Raw genomic sequence first — 6023 nt, 5'->3', positions numbered from 1 at the left:
AAACCCATGCTGTGGTGGCCTGAGCGCAGCAGGTTCCCGGAGCTGCGTGGAGCCAGCCTGCAAGGTTCGTCCCGGGTCACTGATGGAGCGGTGGGGCGGCACTTCCGCCGGGTCGCGGCTCGGTCCCGGGGCTGCATGTAGGGCCGGGGGCTCTGCAGGGTCCCACGGTAGGAGAATCCACCCCCAGTGCCTCCTCGGCGAGCTCCCAAGAGTGTGTTTCCTCCCCCACCTGGCCTAGAAGATCCATAAAGAAAAGCAAAGAAATGCACAGTCTTCTGTGTCAACTCTACAGCTATTTACTAAGAACAACGAAAACTGAGATCAAACCCACCCAAAGTCCTCCTATACCCTGGACACAAGTTCTGACTCTAGAACCTTTTGTAAAGTCATAGCTAGTGGCATAAATAAAGGCTCAGCTATAGGATATCCCCCACCTTGTCTGTGACGCTGATTTCCAAACATTTCAAAGCATAATGACATGAGAAGCTATTTACAATTACAGATTAAATGGAGAAAAAAATCCACTTTGTAAACATCTGCTTCTGCTTCACTGACTGCACTAAGTCCTTTGACTGTGTGGATCACAACAAACTGTGGGAAATTCTTAAAGAGATGGGAATACCAGACCACCTTGCCTGCCTCCTAAGCAACGTGTATGCAGGTCAAGAAGCCACAGTTAGAACCAGATGTGGAACAACAGACTGGTTCCAAGTAGGGAAAGGAGTCTGTCAAGGCCGTATACTGTCACCTGGCTTATTTAACTTATACGCACAGCACATCATGCAAAATGCTGGGCTGCATGAAGCTCAAGCTGGCAAGATTGCAGGGAGAAATATCAGTAACCTCAGATATGCAGATGACACCACCCTTACGACAGAAAGCAAAGAGGAAAATAAAAAGCCTCTTGATGAAGGTGAAAGAGGAGAGCGAAAAAGCTGACCTAAAGCTCAACATTCAGAAAACTAAGTTCATGGCATCCAGTCCCATCACTTCATGGCAAATAGATAGGGAAACAATAGAAACAGTGACAGACTATTTGGGGGGCTCCAAAATCACTGCAGACATGCAATTAAAGATGCTTGCTCCTTGGAAGAAAAGCTATGACAAACTTAGCATATTAAAAAGCAGAGACATTACTTTGCCAACAAAGGTCCTTCTAGTCAAGGCTATGGTTTTTCCAGTGGTCATGTATGGACATGAGAGTTGGACCATAAACAAGGCTGAGTGCTGAAGAAATGATGCTTTTGAACTGTGGTGTTGGAGAAGACTCTTGAGAGTCCCTTGGGCTCCAAGGAGGTCAAACCAGTCAATTGTAAAGGAAATCAGTCCTGAATATTCATTGGAAGGACTGATGATGAAGCTGAATGCAAAGAGTCAACTCATTGGAAAAGACCCTGATGCTGGGAAAGATTGAAGGCAGGAGAAGAAGTGGATGACGGAAGATGAGATGGTTGGATGGCATCACCGACTGAATGGACATGGGTTTGAGCAAGCTCCAGGAGACAGTGAGGGACAGGGAGGCCTGGTGTGCTGCAGCCCATGGGGTCGCAGGGAGTCTGACACGACTGAGTGACTGAGCAAACAGCAGCAGCAAGCTGAGCGAAGCAGCACCTGACGGAAAGCACTGGACGGAAATTCACCGAACTTTCAGCGAACAGTGTCTGTAAGGAGTGGGATTAGAAAAAAACGGAAAATGGTTTTTATTTTACTTTACAGCTGCCCATATGTTCTATGACAGAATAGATCACTTTACTAATAAGGAAGTAGTAGTCAATTCTGAAGTTTTTAAACTTTAGAGGGATATGTTGAGAGGGACACGTTTTCTTTGGAAGAATCAGTCCAAGACTGAGGACCGCTGTGTTCGCTTGTGTGACGACCAGCCTCGCAGCGTGGTTAGTTATGTGGACATGGGCATCACACCCTCTTGAGAGACACACACAGAGGCAAAGACGTCAGGAAGGGCGAGAACATGTGTGATTAGAGAGTCGTGATTGATCTCTTGAGGACAAGAATTTAAAGCCCACTAGACCACTTTCCAATCGATCTCATAAGCATAGAAATTACGTTGGCCATTTTCACTTCTGGGGCAAGAAGAGCAGAGAGGAGGCGAGAGAACGCAGACAGCACTGGCCGGAGGGCATGGAGGGGGAGCAGTCACACCGTCTGGCAGGAAGCCCACCCCACACGCAGTCACGCCGCTGATCCGAGACAGGGGCCCGGTGGGAAGACAAGCTACACACAGCAGTTACTGGGTGACCCGGTCTGTATGTGAAGGCCCACGTGCAACGGGCGGTTATGTAACAGCGACTTTCCTTTTTACTGTGCTTTCCTGCGTTTCCCGTTTGCTATGCACTGAGATGACATCAGACTGCAATGAGACGAAACCTGAGACTCCTCTGCGAAAAAGCAAACCTGGGAAAGGGCCTGGGAAGACGAGCGTCGATTTCTCCTAATCCTTCGAGCTGTGCGTTCTCAGAGTGGTTCTCAGAGTGGCGGGGTGAGGGGGTTGTGGCCGCAGAAGGCAGGGGTGGTGGGGATGAGGCGGCTGCACTGACCGCTCCACCCCCCACCCCCCAGGCTCTGCCGGGAGGGCGAGGAGAGGGACGGAAACCCAGGACCACAGCATCATTGCCCCTCGTCCGGGCGTGGGGAGGAGCGCAAGCCAGGGGCCACGGCGTCCTAACAACAGTTATCCAAGTTGCCTTCGAGGCAAATTTGAAAGATCTGATGTAACAGTCGTCTTCCCTGAAAACTAGCTGAGCTCCTCTCAGCTCAGTGTAGAGACTGTGATGCCCACACAGACACACGTGTTCGCACACTGTCCATATCTGCTAGCTCATCATCACATGAGGGCTTTAAAAAAAAAAACTGTTTTATCGAAATACAGTTGATTTACAACGCTGTGCTAAAATCTCCCGTACAGCAAAGTGACCCAGTTATACAGACATGCATTCTTTTTCATAGTCTTTCCGTTATGGTTTATTACAGAATGTTGGAGACAGTTCCCTGTGATGTGCAGTACGACCTGGTTGTTTATCCGCCCTGTATGTAATAGCTGGCGTCTGCTAACCCCAAACTCCCAGGCCATCCGTCCCCCAGCCCCCCCAGCCCCTGGGCAACCACAAACCTGCTCTGTCCGCTTCATCTGTGCCACCCTTTGGATCCCACGCATGCGTGACAGCACGTGGTGCTCGTCTCTGTCTGACTGCTCCCACTCAGGGCGGTCATCTCTGGGTCCATCAGCGCAGCTGCATGAACAGCATACTGCAGCCCATGGGGTCAAAAGACTTGGACACGACCGGGTGACTGACCTGAAGATTATGCTGCGGCCCACGCGTGGTTCAGGCAGAAGACTTGCCACCTTACCAAACGTCGGCAGCTGCCGCCCTGCTCACACACCGTCCAGACGCCGAGCTCCCGTGCGGATCCTCGGTCTGGAAGGAGAAAGGGCGCCCTGGCTGAATGTTGCTCACTCCCAGCCCCTCGGTGAAGCCCCTTCTGGTGAGTTTCCCCAAGTATGAGGGCCCCTCCAGCAAGCGCAGGCCCCCAGAGGCGACGCCCCTCCTCCCTGCCTTTCCTCCATGTGGCACAGCTTCCAGGGACCTTCGTTCACTCATAGCATGGAAATTTCGACAGCGGCAAGGCATCCCTGCCAAAACCTGGGTCCTGCAGGGACCTTTGCCGGAGCCGCCCTCTGGGAGCCTGTCCCCCGTGAACCAAATCTGCTCACTGGCATGGGCACCACAGAAGGGCTTCTGGGATTTCACGTGCTGGGACAGAAGGAAATGTCTCAAGAAAAGCACAAAGTCCTGTAAAGCAAATTTATCACGTTCTGTATATTAGACTGTTTCTTTACTAAAGGCAAAGGAGAAAAGGAAAGATATACCCACCTGAATGCAGAGTTCCCAAGAATAGCAAGGAGAGATAAGAAAGCCTTCCTCAGCAATCAATGCAAAGAAATAGAGGAAAACAATAAAATGGAAAAGACTAGAGATCTCTTTAAGAAAATTAGAGATACCAAGGGAACATTTCATGTAAAGATGGGCTCAATAAAGGACAGATATTAAGAAGAGGTAGCAAGAATACACAGAGAACTGTACAAAAAAGATCTTCATGACCCAGATAATCATGATGGTGTGATCACTCACACTCACCTAGAGCCAGACATCCTGGAATGTGAGGTCAAGTGGGCCTTAAGAAGCTTGACTACAAACAAAGCTAGTGGAGGTGATGGAATTCCAGCTGAGCTCTTTCAAATCCTGGAAGATGATGCTGTGAAAGTGCTGCACTCAATATGCCAGCAAATCTGGAAAACTCAGCAGTGGCCACAGGACTGGAAAAGGTCAATTTTTATTTCAATCCCAAAGAAGGGCAATGCCAAAGAATGTTCAAACTACTGCACAACTGCACTCATCTCACAGGCTAGCAAAGTAATGCTCAAAATTCTCCAAGCCAGGCTTCAACAGTATGTAAACCATGAACTTCCAGACATTCAAGCTGGATTTAGAAAAGGTAGAGGAACCAGGGATCAAATTGCCAACGTCTGTTGGATCATAGATAGAATAAGAGAGTTCCAGAAAAACATCTATTTCTGCTTTATTGCCTACACCAAAGCCTTTGACTGTGCGGGTCACAGCAAACTCCTTAAAGGACAATACCATCTTCCAGAAGTAAGGAGAACAGACCAGTACGCTGAGAAAAAGAAGCAGAATTTTTTTTACTCTAAAACTTTGATTTTTTATATTTAAAAGGAAACCTATAATTACTTATATATTATATAAATAATTATATATTAAAATATATAATTATTTTCCTTTTATATTAAAAAAATACATAATCATTAATGTTTAGGTTACTTATTGAGTAATTGAGTATATTGAGAATATTAATAATTTAGTATTGAGAATATTGATAATTTAGAAAGTTTTTGGTATACTGTGAATCTGCAGTTAAGGGGTAGTAGCTTTTAAGGTCTCTCCAAGTTTTCAATGCATTGAAATGATTTAATCCGTTTCTTTCCTGCGTTTGTGTAACTTCTGTCCCTGAGCAGCTGAGTAAGTGCCAGCTTTCCTGGGCATCACCGGGAACCACAGCATCCCTGGAGTTGGTGGTCTCCAGCCAGCCCTCGTTCCAGCTGGAACGAGCATATCCTCGTGTCCCTGGAGGCGTCACCGGAGGCACCAGGTGGGACGTTTCTGCAATTGCAAAAGCTTAGACAACTCTCCAAATGCGCCTTTCAGGGAAACAGGGGGCAGGCGGGCCTGCATGATGCAGAGACGGAAGGATGTACGGGCTGGCGGTCCAGCTGGAAAGGAAAGCCCGATAGAAGAAAAGCAAGAAGGAATACAAGTCCAAGTGCCGGAAAAGTCACGCAGACCAAAGGCCGCGGCGGGCTTGCTGCGGCCTGGACTTCCCGCGCACACAGGAGTGAAGCTGCCGCAGGCCTGGAAGCCGTGGGCAGTGTGGCCGAGATGCGGGCTCTGGGGCAGGCTGGGTTGGGAGCACCCGGCCCCTGCCGCTCGCCGCCCTGTGACCTGGAGCCAGTGGCCTCGCCTCTCTGAGCCGCCGCGCCTCCATCCACGATGCAGCGCTTAGGCCTGTACCTTCTGCACCTCGCGCCACTCAGTTCAAAGCAGTAACACAGGAGCGCGCACGACGGTGCCTGGAACACGGAGGGCACGCTGCAGCTAGCAGTCCTCACTGTTGGAAAACCCCCTGCAGCTTCCAGCTTAGGCCTCAGCAAAGAAGGTGTCGTAGCACGTGGAACTGAAGTCAGGTGTGGAATTGTATCACTGCGCTGGGAGAAAAAAGTTTTGTTCAAAGTGTAAGCACTGGATAGAGGCTAATGACGACTGCAGCACCCGTGTCTGGCACCCGTGATCTCCCAGATAACGGTGCCCAGCACCATGCGTGTGAGAGCCTCAGACACAGGGACCCTGCTCGCAGATGTCCTCACATGCACCCCGCAGAGCGGCCAGGTGGGGAAGCCGGATGGAACTAAACTCTATTTGACTCCAAAGCTC

This window comes from Ovis aries, chromosome 8 (genome assembly GCF_016772045.2).
Source record: "Ovis aries strain OAR_USU_Benz2616 breed Rambouillet chromosome 8, ARS-UI_Ramb_v3.0, whole genome shotgun sequence".
In the NCBI taxonomy this organism is placed as follows: domain Eukaryota; kingdom Metazoa; phylum Chordata; class Mammalia; order Artiodactyla; family Bovidae; genus Ovis; species Ovis aries.
Note: the sequence above shows the minus strand (reverse complement) of the source record.